Source organism: Gallus gallus, chromosome 1 (assembly GCF_016699485.2).
Source record: "Gallus gallus isolate bGalGal1 chromosome 1, bGalGal1.mat.broiler.GRCg7b, whole genome shotgun sequence".
Taxonomy (NCBI): Eukaryota; Metazoa; Chordata; class Aves; order Galliformes; family Phasianidae; genus Gallus; species Gallus gallus.
Genome location: NC_052532.1, coordinates 61267004 through 61290157, shown reverse-complemented (window position 1 = coordinate 61290157; position 23154 = coordinate 61267004). Strand labels below are relative to the sequence as shown.

The window sequence follows — 23154 nt, the reverse complement described above, 5'->3', positions numbered from 1 at the left end:
GGAAAAAAAAATGGACAATCTACTTAGCATATCTTCCAAATGAAACCTGGCAAAGAAAGATAGTAGTTTGCACACAAGGTCTAGCCTATACAGTTTTGGTTTCACATCTGCTGCAAGAGTAGATTTTCTCACAAAGCCCCTACAGTTATTAATATTGAGAAAATAGGATTATTGCCTGAACAGCATGGAGATGAAAAACTGTTTGTATCCGTGAGCTCTCTGCTTATTTAGGAAGCACTGAATGCTTTTTCTCCTGATTACACATTAGAAAAACAACTTTGGGAAAATAAACCTTTTGGACTATTTTTCACTTTCTCTCCTCCCCACAGATGACCTGTAATGTTTTCTAAGTGACACAGATTGCACAAATTCTTGCATCTTCCTACCACATGCTTGGGAAGGGTTTTTGAGAGATTAAATTCAAGGATTCCAAATCATAATATTAGAATAATAAAGAATGATTTGGAGGGCTTCCTACCACAGCAAGCTTGTCCTGAAGTACTTAAAATCAGCCATCGCTGTTACACGAAGAGGTAAGTGTCTCCCAGGTTTTTATTTCAGACCCTAGCTAGAAAACTGGAAAACACTTCAGAGGAAGAGTGGATGAAAATACTGGCCCTGCTGATGGTTGCTAGGCACCAGGCAATGCATTGAGGCCTACAGCAAGACAAGTTTCAAGCAGATTTAGATATTGTCCTAATGAACATAGTGTCATTAAAAACGCAGGGATGCTTTAAACAATTTGGCCCAGACTGTTCAAAAAAGAAAGTCATTTTATCTTACCTTATTCTTTAAAAAACAGATACAAAACTCATGTGGGTGTACACACTGAGAGTTGCAAACACACAATTGATCATACTCCATTCCCAAATTAAGGAAAATTAAATAGCGTTCAAGACTCCTGTTGAGCACAGCCTCAGTGATTCACTTGCAGAGTGCCAGTCACAGGATAGGAATGTGAATCCTACCCAAACCCTACGTTTCATTCCTGAAAGTGTTTACATCTTCACAGCTTTGGCCGTACATCATTACCCAGGACGTGGTGCTCGGAGATATGATTTAGCAGAGGGTTGTTAGAGTTAGGGTAGTATGGTTAGGCTGCGGTTGGACTTGATGATCTTTGAGGTCCTTTCCAACCTGAGTAATTCTATCATTCTATGATTCTATGGTTATCTTGGGCCCCTACCACCTTGCCCTGTCTTGCAGTGGGTTCAGGCCCACTTTGGACAAACCTCTGCTGGTCACAGAACATGTGCAGTAAGTTGCACCTTTCAAAGAGGCACTTCCAGTGGCAATTGGCTCCCTTTGAGTTCATCTGGCAGGAGTCCAGAGCACAGTGTACTTCTGTAACCATGGTAAAGCATACCAGTGAGCATCAAAGAATCCAGAATTGATCTGCACTGAAGATCATCTGATCAAGTCTGTTTCTGTTTCAGAGTCTGAATAGTTTGGGGAACTTTTATTTATTTATTTGTTTCTGCAAGCTCGTCTTTGATCACAGCTGTTTTTGTGGAGGCATGACACTTCCTCACCCATGTCTGCCATTCCTTTTCATGGTTTAGATCTAGAAGCTGACTGGAAATAACATCTGAAATCAGCCAAGATTTTGGAATATAAATACAATCTGCTCAGTTGTCCATCTGCTTAAAGGGCTTCTGCGAACATAATTTGACCGTAGCACTTTCTTCCCCTGATTCCCCCCTAACTGTTACTACTGGTACTTAATAAAAAAAGAATTTAAAAATAAGAAAAGCACAAGCACCCTGAAGCCAAAAGACTCCAAACAATCCTGAATCGGTTGGGGAGCTGATAAAAAAGCGGATACACAGACATGAGCTCCTTTCCAGAAGTTCTTTTCTCTGTTGAGGCCATGCTAAGTTTCTATATTTAAAACAATGAAGCTTTTAGGTCCCTCTGTGTTTCTGCAATACAGTGAATTCTCCAGGTCACTTGCTACTAGGACAGAATCCTCTCCTTATAAATTCAGTTACCTTGCATTACATCTTCAGAGCATTTAGAGTCTGTATTTATCTTCTTATCATGTAATGAATTTGTTGTATAAAAACCTGTGCTCCCATCTTCTAAGGACGTTTGGAATTTCCATTATTTAAAAGTGTTTTTTTAGGCTCTAAGGAATTTGTTCTCTTCCATGGTTTTACCGTGAGAAACTTAACACCTCCATTTTTCTTATTCAGTTCACTTTTGGAGCAAAATCATAGAACCATAGAATCACAGAATGGCTTGGCTTGGGAAATACATTTAAATAGCTACATCCAGGATGACTTTGTGTCTTAAATTTTTTCTTTCTTTTCCATCTAACTTTAAACCTCATTTTTAACAATTTTCCTTCAAGTCTCGCAATAATGAAAACATGTAAATTGCTATAGTAGCACTCCGTTAATAAAGTAAACTTCCATCACTTAGAAGCTGAACTACTCTTAGCCCTCTATAAAGGGGCCAAGCATGAATTTCTGCCATTATGAAGTAGTAAAAATTATCATCATTTTAGGAAATGCTTATCCTGCTTTCTCCAGCTTCTCATCTGGTCCAAGTAGGTTGTGATCCACATAGCAGCATTATTAGCACAGGGAAAAGAAACAGGTAATGGGGCAGTTTAGAGCAGTAGCTGAGGGGAGGAATCCCTTGAGACCTGCATGGTTGAAGGACAAATGAATCCTGCTCACTGATGCCCAAAGTGGAGATGAACAGAGTTTGACTTCACAGACAAACCCAGTGACAGCTAAATATAGCAAAAACCTGCATTCACCCCACCCAGCTATGGCTGCAGCAAGCTCTCTGCTCCACCGTTTTGTACGACTGCAGATAGTTGTCCCCAGGGCTCAGGCAGTAGCACGCAGAGCATCTGCCAGTGATTCAGCGGCCACATGTCACTGTGCAGTACACTAGCATGATTCCCAGGGCAGGTGAATTTGTCTTCATGACAACTGAAATGGGGTGGCCAAAGGAACGGCATACTTTGCTATCATTTGGTATGTTCTGCGATGTCTTCTTTGCCTCCACCACTTCCAGCAAAGGTTCTGTCCTCCTCCTTTCTTTATGTGCTCCAATAAGCTATTTATTATGTTGTTATTCATACATACAAAGAACTGTTTCCTTAAAATATATCCCCATGTGTCATTCAGTGATTTAATATTGAGTTAATCATAGTATTCCCTTGATGCTTTCATAGTAGGTTTTAATGTATTATCATACAGGTCTTTTCATTATTTAGATTCTGGCACAATGTGCTACAATTCTGCTATTACCTGTATTCACTGATATTTGTAACCAAAGCCAAGAATTTGAAAAGCAACTGCTAGGAGTTAGTATTTTATGTCTATATTTAGGCACCTAAAGCAGCGATTTGATTTTCAGAAGCAGTGAGCGTACAGCTCCTACTTAAACTTTCAGGATAAAGAATAAGGGCCACTCAAATTTGGATATATATTTTCCTTGCTAAAAGAAAGTGTGTTTTTCAAACTTTATCCCCTTTTATTTTCATGACGCAGCTAGAAAATTTGACAGGTAAAGCAGTCTGGCTGAATAAATAAAAGCTTTTATAGCAATACTGGAATTCATTGCTACAAGAAATGAGGAAGTTCAGAACTTTAGTGAGTTTTAAAAGGAATGCACATAAATAAAATGTATTGTAGAGTCTCAGCCAAACAGTATGAATATTTTCCTTCTCAGATAGGATTACACATTATAATGGATTTTCCTCTTCCACTCATCTATTCAGATACCACTGTAGTTCTCCACAAAAGGAAGGACAGTGAACATAAAAGCCAATATGAATTTATTGTTACTGCAGTTACGGAAATTGCAATGTTGTCACGAAGCACCCTAAAGCACTACTCTGCCCATTTTCAACGCTTCCAACCTTAAGTTCACAAATCCCTCTTAGATTGCATTATAGATGGACATAAACAAAAACAGCTGTATTCTTCCTTTTTGGACTTAATACCAATGCATATTCAAGAGTTTACCAAGAATACAGATTTTGACATTCCAGACCAAAGGCAACAATATTCGAACTACTGAATTTCAAGCACAACCGCAATATGAAAGCTCCACTATGCCAATATGAAGTTGGAGAAGAAATCAAAGCAATAATAAATTCCCATGTAGCATCCAATACAGTAACCGTGAATCTAGCCCAATAATCAGTTAGACACCGATTTCTGAAGTTTCATAAGAAAACACCAAATCCCCATTCAATACACTAACAGTAGAAATCTGTAAACATGGAAATAGTAGGGGAAGTTCACTGATTCCCACAGGCAATCCTCTTATGTCAAAGCATGTGGCATAATTAATCTGTGATAGTCATTATTTTAGTGCATTGAAGCCCATCCACCACATTGTTTTGTCAGTAAATCCTACAATTTAACTAACATTTTCATAAGGATTTCACACATTTCTCCAAGCTGTTTTATGCAAAGAGAACAAAAATACTTGTTTTGCTAGCAAACATGTTTTCTCTTCATACAGTAGTGTAATATGAAGGCTACGGAAAACAAGACGAAGGCAAACAATTCCCAAGGTGTTCTTCCTTATCCTGGCACAAACTAGAAGTTGCCCCTAGTACATCAGCTAATTTAACTAACATGGTTGGAATACTGTCAAGCCTGTCAGAGTCAGACATGCTTACACATCTTCTCTGCCAGCTGTGTAGCTCTTCCAAATGACTTGCCATGCATGAAGAAAAGATGGACAAGTCTTTCTGCCTTAATCCACTACCGTGTGGGAACAAAGTCTCCAGGACAGTGACTCCCTACAATGACTGAAGTTGAATCAGTATATTTTAATTTGATATGACTAACTTTGCATCTAGCAGAAAGCTCTCATTCCATCCTGGTCCTACATCAACATTTTATACTACGTAAGCGTGTAACAACAAATATCACTATATATTAGACTTCAAGGATTTTTCTTTCAGGAATGGGATGCAGAATTCAGACTGTGCACATCCCATTACCTTAAGAGATAAAGGGAGGAGAAGGCAGAACTGTGGGAGCCGCACAACAGGTATGCAGCTCACCTCAATGACTTTATTTGAACTTGCCAGTTGTAAAGCATTTTTTCTTCATATCGGGCATGTTCATCAGTTTTGAACAAAGTTATCATAACCAATAGTTCACAAGGAACTGTGATTCTTCCAATCTGAAATTATTCTTTATCTATAAAATATCTGGAGGTAATGAGAAACTGCTGTCGTCTTGCCTGTTGCTTCTTCTCTCCATACAGACCACTTTCCTTATTTTAATGCCAGTATGACAAAATTGGTAACTCCTGACAAATGTATAAAACAGAACAAAACAAAAACCATAACCCTTTGGCCACAGTCTGAGAACAGTCACTCACAAATTAATCCCCAAATACCATAGTTATATTCACGATTCTTGGAGCTTAATCAGTTCAAGTTATGATTCCCTTCTCCTCCTTTTTTGATAACTTTCCACAGCTAAAGAAGGTGAAAATGCTATGGTGAAAATGCTATGCAAAGTCACATTCTTAAATCCAGAAATTTGGTAAATGAATACCACTTGCTTTGAGTCGGCTCTAGATACGTATATGAACTCACTCAGATCTCAGCTTGTGATGATATAAGCAAGGTCTGTTCACATTCAGGACAAGGAACGGAGCATCTGGAGGAAACTATTTGAGCTAGACAGGCTCTCTTCTTCTAATCAAGGAACAGGGATCAACTTTTATTCTTAGTAGTGTCCAGCACAACAGGATCTGGTCTACTTCTAAGGCTCTCAGCAGCCTGAATTCATTAAATAATGCTACTGCAAGGCAATGACGCAGATGGGACAGATCAATCTGACAACTACTCTGTGCTGCTAATACAAATGCTGTGCCACTCAATTGCCATTGCATTATGTGGCTGCGTTGCTCGAGATAGCAAAACTAAAAAGACAGCTTCACCCAGGTCTCTGCTGAAGATATTTTCATAAATATGCACAGAATCTTCTAGAATCAGTCCCAGCCTACAAAAATTCAGCCTACACCTCCAGATCTGAATCCCGTGTCAGAAGTGGGTGGCTACTCTTCTGCTTCCTCCCAAGCAGCAATGACCACCATCTCTGATCCTTCTCAGCTTTCACAAAGGCACATGCAGACACAATATCCTGAGCAGCAAGCATGACCAGAGCTGGTATCCTGGCAGCCGAGCCAAAAAGCCTGGGTATCAGTAATGGGGAGGATTTAGCATTTCTGAGAGCATCAGTAGCACTTAAGAACAAAAGAACAAGAGACTCGTTCACATTTAGTGGTAACAATTCAAAAAGCAGTGTTTACACATCTTGCATTATTTGACGTAGTTTTATGTTGTTTAAAAAATAGTTCAGATGAATACTGTCATATGCTGCTTCCTTAAGGTTTCCAATAAGATTCTTTCAGGAAAAAACAAACAAACAAACAAACAAACCCACAGAATTTACATTGCTGGTGATTCTTTCCCTAAAGGTACAATTTAGAGAGAAAAAGAAAAACATTTTCTATTGCAGTTTTAAACTTGTCTTATAAAAAATCAGTCAGCACTGCTTATATTCAGAGCCTTCTCACATAAGTACTATTCACTTAGTTGTGCTTTTACGGAATTTATTTGTGCTGGTTGAATTAGGAATATCAGTTTGAATCGCTTAGCAGAAAGTTTTTCTCAAGTATTTTTATAACTATTTTATAACTCCTTTGTTTTAAGCACTACTGAAGTCTTCTAAAATGTGCATAATTAGTGTTCCTATTAGGACTGAACTGCTTTTTGCAAATCACTATGTTAAATATTATTAAAATGACAAAAGCGTTGTCATGATTCGTACATTCAATCTACAAATGCAGAATTCTATAATAACTCACAGATGATACTTCTCTGGTCTAGTGGTTGGCAACCTTGCACATAGCAAGGGGATTGAAACTAAATCATAAGGTCCTTTTCAACCCAGGCCATTCTATGATTCTCTTGATACTGTTAAGATTGTTTTCATGCAGAAAGAACAGTTGAAAAGGTGTTGATGTCTGTCTTAAACCCAGGTATCCAACCCAAATGCTGGAAGTGGAAGCATACATGGTAAAACAATTAGCATTCATTCTCTTATTATCTTATTCTCGTATTCTGAATCTTTTTTTTCTCTCTTTAAATGACAGCTTTACACTTAGGAAAGTTGTAAAAAATGGGAATGAAATAACAAAATGGATCTGGTCATATTTTTAGGCCATTTAAGAAAAAAAAAAAAAAAAAAAAAGACGCTTCATCACCACTTTCATTTAGGAACTGCACCTACAGTAGAATCCAGGAAGGGGGTCTGACAAAGACAGTGTAGGATTGCCTTGATCCTAAGTTCCTACCTATGTTTATGTCCTGTTTGGAATCTGAACCTAACGCAAGTTCAAAGGAGTTCAGATCCAGAAAGAGATTCATACTACTCACCCTCCGCACCTACTGATATAAAGAGTGACAAATTAGATATCAAGTAGATCTAACTACCGATTATGTTAAAAACAGCAATTTTGCTTCACCTGTCTGAGAATTCAGAATTGAGACTCTTAAGTTTTGCTAAATTGCTTTAACGCCCTCGCGAGATGAGCAGCAACCAGTAGTGGTCTATAAAAGAAACCCTATCAACAAAAGATAAATTTAACAGCAGATGTCAATAAAACTCTGGAAGAAAAAAAAAAACAGAAGGATGTGTATAAAGTGGAGGATCTCAATTTGAAATGCATTGTGTGAAATCTAACAGCATCTGGCTGATATATTAGTGGGCTTGAAAAACAAAGCAGAACTAACAAAAAAAAGCTTCTAGTTTCTTTTTATTGGCTTTCAGAGTAATTTTGCTGAACTGTCTTCCTAGAGAATATGAGAAGTGCCAAAAACAATGCAAAACACAGCAGTATATTTCCCAGCATGAAGAGTCAGCATTCAGACCTTCAATTCAGACAACAGCAGGGACTGACCTACATGTCACAGAGCTCATCCTAGGCTAGTAGTTGAGCCCAAAGAAATTCACTTTCATTATTAATACACAGTGAATGCAGATACCTCAAAATCCTCAGGCTGGTTATTACATACCCTAATTTGAATGGGATACAGCATTTGCTTCTTACAATTGGTAAAGTGATTCTTGCGCCTGTGCTGCCTAACTTACTTGCAGGTACCACTAGCCACCCATTCGAAAAGAATAGAAAAATCTTTTAAATAAATAAAAAAAGGATAAGAAAAAAGGTAGAACAGAAAGCAATTTTTTCATCCATTAGAAATTTAGCACCGTTCTGAAACTTTAAGGTGCTGAAGCATCAGCAGTTGAACAGCACAGTCCTAAGCCACCTTGGAAAATGTCAGATTGGTGCTGTGCTTCTTTCTCATAGAAAGGCTAAAAGGGAGCAGCTACCTTGCTAAATCGCAAAGAAAACCCCTATGCAATTACAGCTGGCATTTGTTGATAATGTGTCCAAGTAATAAGCATAGCTTGTTCCAGTAAGCTGTCTTCTAAGAAAGTTTCCCAGTTAAGAACTTTATTGGAAAGACTGCGAGGATTCTTTTCAGGTGAGGTATCTGAGGCCTTTCAGAGATCCATTTTGCTGATATCTGGGACATTTATATCTGGACTCAAATTTGCTAGGGAATTGATGAAAATAGGGATGATATCTAGACCATGCTGCTAGGTTTATTTTCCTTGGAGAGAGGCTGAAATGTCTTGGGCCCTGCCATCTCCTTTATAGTCCTTGTGTGTGACTCTCCACTGAAAACTCCTTGAAATAAAGCTACTGAAGGACGCTGTGAATAGAAAAAAGTGTCACAAGTCTGATGTCAAGTTGTCAGCTTCTTTGTGACACTACACCGCCAAGATTCTAGTGCAGGATTCATGGTGGCATTTCAGATTTCCAAGTTCTCTTGCTTAACTGCAGTGTAGAAACAAAACTAGATTTCAAAAGACGTTCTGAATAGAGGGTTATATCACCAATAAGACAACATCATGATATTATTTACAACTTTCCTCCTCAGTTTCCAGCTGAGATTACCATTCCAGTTTAGTATCGCTCTTCTAACTCTCTGTATCATTCTGAGATAAATTATGCTGAATACTTTCACAATGACTGGAGTGTCAGCAATGAAGACTTTATGACAGGAAGACTTTTGGAGGGCACTTACAACTCCAAGGCTTTGGACAATCCACCTTCTTGAAAGATTCAGAAAAGCACAGAATTTTGTTTTGCCAATAGCAATGTCACCTTAAAAATACCTGTACAGCTTTATTTCAGAGTAGGAATCACTGGTGCTTTGGGTTTACAAGCAAAGCTGTAATGACCAGTCTAAATAACACACCTATAAGGCGGACTAAAGCAGTGTTCTTGGAAGGAGTTCTACCATGAGAGAAAAGGTCTTCATTAATAGTTCTCCCAGCCACATTCAGATTTATTTTCCCCAGGTCATACAGGTCCAAGTACAGTCTGTATGAAGCCAAAGCTTGTCACTAGAAAATGAGCCATTTGACATAGAAATGCATTTTCAGATATCTGCCTGCATTTGACTTCTCTTACATTACCATCTCAAAGTGAACTGACAGCCTTGAATCTTCCTCCTTTCATAGGTTCAATTACAATAACAAGTCATAAATCTTCAACTGCACTTATAGTTGTTTTTTGTTAAAGCAAGTTCACTAGAAGGCCAAGGCAACTGACCTTAAAGAACAGTTTCAGCATTATGAGTACCAGATACTCATAATAATTCACTGATCACTTTTCTTTCCTTCCTCTCCAAACCAGCAGATGATTGACCATGAAACCATAAAACAGCTACAAGAAAATACCTTGGCTATTTCTGGATTTTGAATTATGAAGTTCTGAATTTCAGGCTTTTTCTTTCCCATGCCTGCACAAGGCTTCATCTAACCCACTAGAATGCCTCCAAGAGTGACCATAATCAAATGCCAAAGGAAGACTGGTTACAGGTGAGGCATGTACTTTTGTCCTGCACTCTCCCAGTCTTTAATTATTTTCAGCTTAGGGGATTTCCTGAGTCTGATGCAATTTATCAACTTATTAACCCCCAATGAAACTCTCTTCCAAGTTCTTGTCCCCTTCTCCCCTTGAGTTCATGTAAACTTTCTGTACTTTTATACAAGAGTCATACTTCATACTAAACCTCTTGATTGTTCATGAAGTAAATGTCAGAGGGGAATGGTATGAAGAATGAGTCATTTCTCTGTCCTGACTCAACTTTTGTATGGGAATGCTATTTTCCTGTGAGGTTATAGGGAACAGGAGGTAACTATTTCTCCTTGAATAAGTCAGCCAGTTCCCAAGTGCAAAAATTAATTTAAATAAGCCAGCAAAACAAAAAGCTTTCTTGAAACTCATAGAAGTGTGTTGGTCAATTTCCAACTTTAAATTGTATAGACTTTTCTATGATTCACCAAAAAAAAAAGTAGGATGAAAAATGAACTTTTGTTCACTGAAAAAAAACCTTCACTGAGGAGGAATAAAAATTCTACCCAGAACTCAAGTCTACTTTTCAGTATCTCAGTCTAAGCGTATTTGACATAATTCTGTTTTCATAGGATCAGTATGTTAGCATGAAAAAATTAATGTGAGGGGTTATCAGAACCATCGTATCTGCTTCATGTGTATAGCACAGTCTATACGAGTTCAGATGAAGTTAGAATCTATGTTTTTCCAGAAAAAGAAAGAGTGAGACAATGAAATGATTTTAACTTTTAAGCAAATAACATCTCTGTAAGGAGACAGTGCTTTTGCTTTCCTCCTTTCTCCCTCTCCCTATTCTAGCACTCCATGATGGAAGCAAAGACAAGTATTAATCACTGTATGACATCAATGCAAAATTGTCCCTGAGAGTCTGGCATCATGCCCAGGTTTTTACTCACTCCATGACAAGTGGTGTTCTCTTCAGTTAGAATTCTAGCTTCTAGAATTCTAGCCTCTTCAATAAATACCTCGAGCATGGTCATTTGATGGACATGATGAGACTAGATTCCAAAACATTCAGGACTGTGTATAGTATTTCACTATTCTAAAAAATGTGGCAAATATCCCTAAGCAGGAACAAATTCTTTTTTCTGACATTAAATGCCTGAACAATCCTTGTTGGCCAGTCATAACAAGAGGGCTTTCTAAAATGTGTTGTTTTGTTTTATTTTCCCCCTGTACATTACTATGTTAGCCATTTTCCCTTTGGTAGTTTGTTTTACAATCACCACTTTTCTCACCCATACATGATAAGGGAGAATATATTCCCATCTGCCTCTTAGGAAGCCAGACCTGTGTTTGTTTACAAGCATTCATTTCTTGCTTTTCTGTTCCAGACCAGATAACCTATAATAACAGTTTTTAATATGGCAAGAGAGTACAACACACTCAATGCCACCATCAGTCTATCCTGCCCTCGAGTCCAATTAAAATGTTTTTACTGATAACAGAACAGAATAGATACAGAATCGTTTCTATGCAATATGGGGCTCTAGCATGTAAGACAGAAGATGTAGATACATGCCAGGTGCAGACAAACAGCAAAAGAAACACGTTTGCAAGCTGTTTAAATGAGACTCACCAACTGAGATCAGTTTGAATGATTCTGCTTTTGCTAAAGCAGCAAAATCTTAAAAGTATGTATCAGAGAACCGGGAACTACTGAACAATGTATGCTTCAACACGGTCAGAAACAAAGACGTATGTCTGGGACCAAAGAAAGCAGCCCAAACTCATCAAATTGTCATTGCATATTGCAGAGCAGCAGTTCTTCAGGGTGGCCTCCAGGTCATGCGCAAGGTCAGCAGATCACAAGCATACGGGCAAAGTTTCTTGATAAGATGGCTCATAAGATTCTAGGATGTCCAAGAAGAAACAGTGAACCAGAAAAGAATTATCAGCTTTCTATGCCATGCTAGAGAGAGCATTGGTGAGAATATGATCTAATGTTCCTCTTTCAAAAATGGAATACTCATCAGGTGATTCAGATGAGTATCTTCATGAAGGTTTAAAAAAAAAAAAGCAAAAACAACAAAACACCACACAAGAAGTATCAGCAGAAAATAGTGAAAATATAGAAAAGGTTATAGTCCTTATCATAAAGATAATCAAGACATGACTCAAGCAGAGTCATGAATGTTCATGGAGTTAGGAAAAATGTTTTCATTCTTGATGCAAATTTATAGTAGTAGTAGGACAACATATGGGGAGATTAAAAAATTCTCATTTCAGATTACATTATTCCTAAACAGTTTTAAACTAGAACTGAGATTGTCTTTACAAATATCTTTCCTTGAAAGATGAATTACTGAAGATAACGCATGAAATTACACCATCGGTAGAAAGCAAGACTAAAGTTGATCACCATCTCCCACTTGCAATCCGTTCTGTGGAGTTTGGCTCCAAATTTGAGTTTGCGATCACCTCTGGATCCTGCAGTGGTTGAGTTGATTTGGTCTCTCCCAACTCCCACAGGGTCAGACATACTTTCAGGAGGTCATAGGCCACTTTATTTTAAGCAGTTCAGTGAAAGAGGAATCATTTTCAGCTCCCTATAGATTTTCATGCTTTCAAAAGGCCAAAGGCTCTGCCAAGCCCTGTTTCCCTTCTGAGCTGGAACAGTAAAGGCACATCAGTTTCTGTAGCCAGAGGCACACAGAGCACAATGTAGATATCACTGGAGTTAGCCGTGTTCAGCCCTCTGCTCCTGTGACTATATGCACATATGTAGATGCTTCGATTAGTGGCAATTTTCAACACATTCCTAATCAAAGCTCAGAACAGCTACCCAAGAGACAGCATTGAAAGGCCTTACCTGCTCTGCCACTATGTCTAAAGCTGAACAGCCTCCTCTCCTGTCAGGCTGTCAGGCAGACCTGCCACCCAGCCCAGGGAGACAGAAGGGAAGGTGCAAGGAAGAGGAAGAGGCAGAGGCACCCCTCCTACACACACAGCTGCTGCTGTGTCTGCACGCAGAGACAAGGAGAAGCCTCCAGACTAGTGCCTGCTACCCGGGAGTGTCTGTGTCAGTGTGAGCGCGTACTGTTGTTAGAGATGGGGAATGACAGGAACAAGGCATACCTCTTACAACTGCACAGCCTCTCAGTGATGGGTACTGCTATCAACTCAGAAGCATCCATAGCTCAGGCCCAAAGGCAGATCTCAAAAATGGGATGCAGCACTCCCAGCACAGGCAGAACCATGCTCTTCTACCTTCTACTTCAACATTGCAGCTCAACAGAGGCTTTTTACAAGACATGCTGAAGAGTAGTGATTCAAAAATCCATCTTTGTAAATTATTATTCTTTAAAGAAAATTTAAGAAAATGTTTAAGTTATTATACTTTATCATCTGATGAAACTTTTCTTTGTATTCTATTCACAGAATCATAGAATTAATCATATAATGGCTTGGGTTGGAAAGGACCTCAAAGATCATCGAGTTTCATGAGTTATGACTGTGAAGAGGAAAGGGGCCTGGGGGTGTTGGTTGACATTCGGCTGAACATGAGCTGACAGTGTGCCCAGGTGGCCAAGAGCGCCAATGCCATCCTGGCCTGCATTAGAAATAGTGTGGCCAGCAGCAGCAGGGAGGTAATCATCCCCCTGTACTCAGCACTGGTGAGGCCATATCTCAAGTATTGTGTTCAGTTTTGGGCCCCTCACTACAAGAAAGACATTGAGGCCCTGGAACGTGTCCAGAGAAGGGCAATGAAACCAGTGAGGGGTCTGAAGCACAAACCTTATGAGGAGCAGCTGGGGGAGCTGGATTGTTTAGTCTGGAGAAGAGGAGGCTCAGAGGAGACCTCATTGCACTCTATAATTTCCGGAAGGGAGGGGTTTGGCCTCTTCTCCCAGGCAACAAACAGGACCCGAGGAAATGGCCACAAGTTGTACCAGAGACTTTTTCTCTCAGAGAGTGGTCAGGCGCTGGAATGGCCTGCCCAGGGAGGTGATGGAGTTGCTGTCCCTGGCAGTGTTCAAGAGGCATCTGGATGAGGAGCTACAAGATATGGTTTAGTAGCTTGTGGTAGTAATGGTAATGGGAGGATGGTTGGACTAGATGACCTTGCAGGTAGGTCCTTTCCAACCTTGTGATTCTATGATTCCAACCCTCCAGCCACAGGCAGGGTTGTCATCTGCTAGATCAAGTACTAGATCAGATTGCCCAGTATACCATCCACCCTGGCCCTGAACACCTCCAGGAATGGGTTACCCGCAACCTCTCTCGTCAACCTGTTCCAGCATCTCACCACTCTCTCCATAAAGAACTTCCCCCGACATCTAATCTGAATCTTCCCTCCTTTAGCTTAAAACTATTCCCCTTTGTCCTATCACTATCTACCCATGTAAAAAGTTGATTTCCCTCATGTTAATAAACTCCCTTTAAATACTGGAAGACCAGTTCCATCAGCCTATCCTCAAAGGAGATAGTGCTCCAGCTCCACATCCTTCATGTGTTAAGGGTCCCAGACTTGGACACAGTACTCCAGCTGGAGTACTGTGCCCTCACGAGGGGAGAACAGAGGGGGACAATCACCTCCCTCACCCTGCTGGTCACCCCTCTTCTGATGGAGCCCAGGATACCATTGGCCTTCCAGGCTGCAAGCACAATAGAACAACATCAGCAGATGCATGGGTTGCAAGCCATGTTAGTTCAGGTTTGGATGGTAGAGGGACGGAATGAACCATAAAAGACACTGACTGTTTTAAACACACACTTTTCTAGGCAGTGCCATAGCCCAGCATCACTTGCCTACTATGGGAAATGACTTAAGTAAATGAGATGAACAGGAGAGGGACGCACACAGTAGCAGCTTAAATATAAACTGTGAACTCTCTTCCTTTGAAAGAAGGGTCAGTATCTTTGTGGTAACCTTTTACATTATTTTAATACGAAGCTAAAAGCAAACATTTCCAAAAGGAGCTGTCAGCCGCAACTGAATTTATTTCAAGAGATATTTATCAGAACTCTTTCCATAGTTGTATCAACACTTTCTTCCCACAAATAGTGCACTACATTTTCCCTAGATTAGCTCCTGCTCTTAAAACCTTTAAATTTCATGTCCCCCACACATGGCCGCATCCTCTGTAAGGTGACTGCTATCAACACGCTCAGAACTTTGCAGAACTAAACTTCCTAGGAGTTACAAATACTTTTCAGTAATGTTCCCCCTCTTTTTCATTCACTCCATAATACTTCAGTATGGAAAGATCATCTGAATGACTCAAACACTTTCTCATATTTCACTGCCTCTGAAAGGCTAAAACATTCAACTTTGCTTCATCTGGTTCTTCTTTATTCCCTATGGGCCGTCAAATACATACAGCAGTCTGATGCTTCAAACTGAAAACAAAACAGCAGCAGTACTGGTCCTATCATAGGAATAATAGAACACTGAGACAAAATATATCTGATATTAATATTCATACCTTAGGTTTTTTCATATCTGAAAAAGATAGAGACTGAGACTGGGATGTAATTCTCTAAGAGTTATACAAAATGTGTTAGATGTTTACTTTGAGTAAACAAAAGGTACCACTGAAGCTCAGACTTCTATAAACAACAATATATTTATTCCAAGATGAAACTATCACACTCCTGAGACTGATAAAAGATGTATTATTGTCAAATGAGAAGTAGAATACAGTGAAAACATTAAATAAGAAAACAGCTACAAAAATGTCAGTGACTTGATTCACAGCTAAGAAAACTGATTTCAGGTTGGATAAGCGAATAATAAATCACAGTTAGTTATTTATAAAACTTATTATACAAGTTAGTTGTTTTAAGGGAGATGTATCAGTTTCTTGCTGATATAATCATAGAATCACCAAGGTTGGAAAACATCTCCAAGGTCACCTAGTCCAACAGTCCACCTACCACTAATATTTCCATACTATCTTAGTACCACAGCTAAATGGTTTTTGTCCTCCTCCAGGACGGTGACTCCATCACCTCCCTGGGCTGCCTATTCCAGCACCTTACCACTTTTTTGCAAAATAAATTTTTCCCAGTATCTGCACAGCAGGTGCACATTCAGCCCAGGATATCTACATCCACATGCCAACTGTTACCAACTGTTCTCCCTGCTTTGACGTAGAGTGCTGGGTTTTACAGAAAACATCAAGTGACAGATAGAGAACTGCCCGGTTTCTGCAGTTGCAGATGATTACTCAGTATTTGCATAAGCAGATGCTTAGTTAGCTTCTAGGGCTCAGGAGGCGCCTGAGGCATTTGATAGGAATGGGAAGTTGAAAACCTGTTTTCTTTCATTTTGTTGCAAGGTCACTAGTGACTTTGAAGAGCAAAGGCAGCTGAATTCCTTATTCTATAGAAAAATTATCCTTAATAGTTAAATGCCTCAATATATCTGTCAATACAGTGCTAAAAATTGTATGTATTTGAGATCTTAGCTTGTCATTGTTATGATTCAGTGTTAACAGACAAAGGAGGTGAATAGGTGCTGTTCATTCTCTATTCTTTCTATTTTATCTTGCAGTCTTTCATCTCACCCAGCTATTCCTGATAGGCATTAGTGTGTCTTTTATTCAGATACAGACATTATCTTGATGACTGTAATGAGCAGAACCTTTTTGTTTGTTTGTTTAAATACAAGTTCAGATTGTGAAACAATTATGCAAATAGGTCTTAATATTTTTGTGCTCTATAATCTCATTTAAACAGAGATTTTTGTTTTAAAGTTACTGTAACAAGCAGCAAGGCCACACAAGGATAACACTATTACAAGTGGCTGTCAGTGAATAAAAATCATAATAAAATAACCTGTAAGTTCCACTTCTGTGTGAGAGTATGTAGTAGAAATAATATATTTATAAATGTCCACATAAAAGGCATTAATAAAGCTTCAGATCAGGGAGTAATAGTAACACATTTGCCTAATCTGTTACTAACTAGAAAGTACATTTCAACATACCAGATGAGAATAATCATATGCAAAACATGATTGTGTCAGTTTCTAATGTAAGCAACAGACATTTTTACAAGCAGTGCACAATAGCAAGCCAGCATAAAAGGAAGAAATGCAAGACCCCAACCTCTCCATCCGTGTAAGTTTATCAGGATGGCCTGAAAAACAGTTGCACAGTTGCCATACAGCTAGCTGGGGGACCTTGTAAATGCCACTTTTAAAAAGATTACGTTATGGGAGTTAGCATCTGCTTCTGCCATTGCCAAATTTAGTTCATGTGGCTAAAAGTGTTGACACACTTGTTACAGAGATGAAAAAACAATGGTTAGAAGTGCTATCAGGCTATCAAGAGGGTAACAGTTTCCAAGGAGCAAGTTTGCTCCTTGTGTCACCGGGTTCTGCAAGAGATTCCAAGATCTGCGGCAGAGGGTTGGAACTTGATGATCCTTGGGGTCCCTTCCATCCCAAGCCATTCTATGATTCTATGATCCGCATGGATAAAATCAGTATGAGGATCAAGACCACAACTTACATCATTCATGGATAAGAGTTTGCGAGTATTGATTAAGTAGTTCAGCCAAGCAAATCAAGATGGCCCAGCTCCCTTAGCCTATGTTTAAGTGCCACGCAACTCACTAAGGATGTCTTATGGAGAATCTGCTGTGTCAGCTTCCCAGCATCTGCCAGAAATGCAACATACTGAAGAGAAGTTAATGAACATTTTCCTGCCGCTTACTGGAAGTCTTTCCCTAACTGGTGAATGTTCAGCATTAAATTCTTAACAGAAAAACAGCATTAGTAAGTACAGGCTCTTCATGGTTAGAATAATGAGCAGAAAATAATTTTTTTTTCATTGGTTGTAAACAAACTCATTTCTAAAACTGTCCAGCAATTCTCAATGGTGAAATTCAAGGACAGCCTTAGCTTGCTTTGAACTATCAGCTGTCCATCATTCCAGCCAGAAGAACTGAAGAGCTGCTATGACATTTGAACCCTCTGGTTTTAGGAGTTAGAAGACAGAGGAAAAAATAGGAATTGTTCCTAAGAGGAAGAGTCAGTCAAAACTTTGACAGACATACAAAACATTTTCTTCCCTTCTGGCAATTCTGCCCCTTGGCAAGCAGCACATCCATTCTTTTCTTTCTAAGGCAATTATTAAAAGTACTTGGGCTTTTTTTCTAGTTTACACAAATTCAAGGAGTATCGCCTTTAAATTCAGTGATTTTGTAGACATCAGCTAAGCCTGAGGTTCCGGCAGTTGTGAATTATATACAATAAATTAGTGGATAGATTTAAGTATGCAAACTCCAGTGAGGTCAATGGGATGTTTGCTTGAATAAGAAAAAACTGTGGTATACTACAAATGATACATGAAGGAATCTAAAGATCCTACATAAAACTACTGAATTTCTAGCTAGAGATGCTTGTTCCCAATATCGTTAATAGGATACTGATGAATTCATAAAATGCAGTCTAACCACCCATGGGCTTACAGAGGGCTAATGATACTTCCGCCACAAAGACAACGCAAGTAGTACCTGCCATTTTGGGAATGCCCATTGTTTTTAGAAGACTGTTACTTTTGTAAGGACAAGAATTAAACTACAGTGAAAACAACAGCACTTAAAATCTCTTATTTGGCCTGCTTCCACATTTTTCCTATCATTCCTGAACAGCACAACAAAAGCAGCATCCCACAGTGAACACGAGGTTTATAAGTAGGAATAATTACCACCTGAAAAAAAAAATTTGAATACATACTTGATAAGTCAGAGATTTAGAAAGCTTTCACTAAGAAATCATAGAAAGAAATGAAAAATAGTAACCAGGGCTGTCTAAAGAAATGGGATAAATCACTGTTTGGACTGAACCAATAAACTAGTCATCAATCAGAACCAAAGTTCACCATTAAAATTTTGACATACCTTACATCAGTACATACAACCTTCTTCAAGCAAATATTTTGATGGATTTGGATCAGTTTGCATAACAGAACTCTTCCTTCACAACTACTCTTCCAGATCCCTACTGTAAGTGAATAGGAGTATCTATTTCTAACAATCTTGTCAGTGTCTATACAAAGGTCCTTCCTCTGCGGCAACTCTAAACTAGGACAGCCCTCATTGGATAGTCAGATTTTGCTTCAAAGGCATGTATTTCTCTTTCAAATCCTATCCAAAACCTACTTTTTGCCTTGGTCTGTGTTTCTTAATCCTTCTCTTCTTACTACCTCATGTGCTGCATAACATGAATGGACTTTATAGCATTGCAATATTATATATAATTTATTATTTAATTCTGAAAGCCTATTATGCCACTTTTCAGTATCTCACTGATTCAGTAAGGCACTTTTATATCTTAATATGAAAGAGAGTAATGGAGCTGATCTCCAGCACTACTTCTGAAAAGGCTACCCAACACCTTAAATTATCAAGATACTGTTTTCAGCTGCTTTTAATTGTGTTATACTCAGCAGTTAATACAACCGTTTTCCAGTCTGATCTCTGCCTGTGGCTGAATATTTGTGCAACGTTTCAGCCAAAACAGTTGAACAATATCCATTGTTTTTATCCAGTCAAAAAACCCTCAGCACCTATTTTCTTTAGTGACAGTATACTTTGCAATAACGTCATATGAACTGGCAAATTAGCAGTCATTGTGTCAAGGCTGCATCTTTTGTGTTGTCTTCCCACTTAAGTTTAGCCAGATGGGCTCTTAAAAGCTCCAGCTGCACAGGCTTTGCAGAGACTTGCTAAAACTTAACACCCAAATTGTCAGTACAAACATTAATCTGGCATCTTAAGGCTTCTGTAGACCAGAATGCATGTGTCATTTCCACAGAGCTGAGCAAGGGCTACAAAGGCTTACAAGGACTCATCTAACAACAGTTCTTCACCAGCTGGGATCAAGGTGGAATAAAGCCACTGAACATCAAGTTGGGCTTGCTCTCTCAGTATTTCTGCTGCTGGCACCCAGACAGCACTGGAAAGGACACAGCTGACTTCAAAAGCAGAAGGACTAAGGCCAAATCAGGGACAGGGATAGAGAAAAACGCTCTGGGAATGGAATTGGAAAAGGAGAAGGATGAAGGAGATGGAAAGAGCATTGGGATTGCTTAGACACTAGGCTTATGAATTGAAAGGAATATAAGACTAGTGTTAACAAGAGAAATGGTCAGGGATCCAAAGCTGACCTGAGATCCTTGAGTAATGGATGAAACTACTGTGGAGGGGAGATCATAGTTAGAAGCACACAGAAAAAGGAAAGGAACAAAAAGGGACAGGTTTGATGGAAGTTTGACCAGCATGAGGAAACTGACTTGGCAAAGCAAACATAATGAATTTTAAAAAGGAACATTAAAAAAAAGAGACACCAAGATGAGTGACATCTCAGAGCAGATCAAGAGGTGGTAAGCACTAATAAGCACAGGCTGATTAAGGACTGGTGGTATAGAGAGAAGCAGGAGGCTGAGACTGACTAGGCCTCAGCAGCAAGCGCTGTGCAGGGGAGAACACTGGATGGCTAATGAGAATAGCAGAAGGGTAAGAAATCTGAAGTATGGGTATTAAGTCCAGTTAAGGAAAAGAGCAGAAATGACAGAACTGAAGAGGAGTTATTGCTCATACAACAATACCTTAGCTGGGGAGAAATCCATAAGGAGGCATTTTTGGAAGAAAGTGACAGAGATGTCAAAATCCTTCCAGACCCAGGCATAGAACCAAGCATTCCTCTGCTGGGCAACCATCTCTGAATCCTGCAAGCCTTTCCCAGTTCTTTCTTCACCCAGTCCACCAAGAAGAACTTCTTACTATTGTTAATTACCACTTCAGTGGCAGAGGCCTGCGCAGGGAATCCAACAATATAGCTCTTCTAATAACACATGGAGGTATTAAACTCTGCTTTACTGGATTCCTATTCACAAAGTCTAAGAAACTACACCATTACATTAGGAATGATAGGAAGGCTGCAGATTTGAACATTCGGAAGTGGCCTCATCAAATAATTCAACACACACAAGCAAATTATGGTGACACAGTCAGGTGCATTCCTCCACAGAAATTATCTGCACTGCCCAATGCAAATGGAGGGAGGCCTGTCCTTCCTCTTATCTATCCAATTAATGGTTGTGGGCTCAAAAGTGATTATTTCTGTCTTAAGAATATTTTTTACAGTATTCCTCGTAACACTGTGTGATGTAAGGCACTGACTAATTACCTTCACTGTGGAAGCTGTAACCAACTCGCTTTACAGATGGGAAAACTGAGACCACAGTTTACCCAGAGCCCCACAGTTTGCTAATACCAGAACCGGCAGATGGGCTTGAATGTCTTCCTCTCACACTCAGTGCTGATTCTTCCAACCCTGCACTTCAGTGCTGTTAGAGATGCTGAGTAACAACCTCCCCCTGACAGAGTCAGGAATTCTGAGGACTCTTGGAAATGTTGCACCGAAATTCCATCATATTCAGCTTCCTTAGCATCATACACATCAGCAATTCTCAGTCTTTTTTGAGTCCTCACTGATTCTTTCGGAACAGACTCTTTCCTTCTCCTCACCGCAACCCATTTCCATCCTCAGCTCCTCCCAGCTTTTTTTGCTTACTCCTCACTTTTCAAATCAAATCGTCTCCCCCAGCTGCAGTAGCACTGGTATGACGTGCAAGCTAGTAAACCTATAACAGCTTATTAGCTTGGTATCCAGTCTACCCCACCCTCATCTCACCTCTTAATGTTAGGATATCTCATTTTCTCACTGGCTGGGAGCTGTCACACAGCAGGATGATGGCAATGACAGAAGAGAACCAAAAGTTTTTGTGTAGTATTCTTTCTTATCCACAAAAAAAAAAAAAAAAAAAAACATGCTTTCTTTTCTTGACCCCCTCACCTTCATTTTCCTTTCTGACATTGTCTGACTTCACACAAGAGAAATGGTGACAAGTGCAACCGTTCGATATGCTGGCTTCAGAATTCTCATATAGAAAAGATAAAGTTTGCTATGCCAGTATCCAGAAATATAATAGATGCCTAGCCACATGTACATCTACTGTGTCAGTCTGCTGCAAACGCAAAAAGATTAAAAATATTTTCTTTTTTTTTTTGGTACAGGGATCACCCACAGAACAGGATGCTACCAAAGTCACCAGCTAATAAAGCAGCCACGGCTCCGTGAAAGGAAAGCCCTCTTCCATGGCCTGGCATTCACACCATCTGGCACTAGCAGTGACAAACAAGCACAGATCCCATTTTCCCTTTCACGAGATCCTATTTCAGGTTTAACAAATTATTCTCTGAATGTGACATCCAATTATAAGCTGACATAAATGCAAGAGATCTCTTCTTAAAATTTAACTATTGTACAACGAGATATCCTTCTTATAATAAGGAATTAGAGCTAGCCAAACAACATGAGGAATTTTCTCCTGTTATTTATCCAAGACACAAGCAACCAGCTGAGTTGCCTTCCACGGAACGTGCTGTAAATGTTGGTCTTAACCTCATTATGTTATCGCCATGCTGTGACATTGACCAGGCTTGTGCCATTTGCAATTGCCAGTAAAGTGACAGAAGCATTTTCCTCTCAGCTTCCTATCTCAGACAGTCTATAGTTTTATTCCTAAATGTACATTATCTCTGTTCTAATGCATAATTGCAGGGATAACAAGCAGAAAGCCTCCATATCAGTTACAGCCTCTCATGCAGGCTAACTTTAATTTCCCTCCAACTAGCTCCAATTTTCCTGACTGCATCAAGAGAATACATAACTGCTCTTTGCACAGGGTCATGCATGAGCTTTCTTTACTTGTAAATTTAAGCAAAGCCTCAGCAGAGATGATTAATACCAAAACGATGTTGCAGCTAATACAACTCCCCTACATTTGTACAAGTTTAATAGTTTTCCAGGCAACACATTGTAGAAGTAAAAATGTACAAACTGCTGAAGCCAATTTCAAGCTTTTGTTATTACTACATGATATTGTTCTAACATATTTCCTAAAGCCAATAGCAAAAGTAACTCCAGTAAGCATAAAAATACAAGGCCTGGGTTTTATTATACCTATGTGCATCGTGAAAATGAAAGTGCTGCCCAGTTCAAGATAACACCCCTAGATTTGACATAAATGGTTTCATAATTTATAGGAATTATTATAGGAAGTCAGACAGCAAGAAACCAGCCAGTACATGTGTGATTTTTGTCCTAAATCAGTGCATAACAGTTAACCACAATTCCTTGCTAAAAGA

The 23154-nt window shown here is 39.3% G+C and overlaps 1 protein-coding gene across 38 annotated transcripts in view; it reads right to left on the bottom strand.

Annotated features, from left to right (window-relative positions):
* CACNA1C (calcium voltage-gated channel subunit alpha1 C) overlaps nucleotides 1-23154 on the bottom strand; it is a 472560-nt gene that overhangs the window by 374209 nt on the left and 75197 nt on the right. The gene's annotated exons all lie outside the window — the stretch shown is intronic.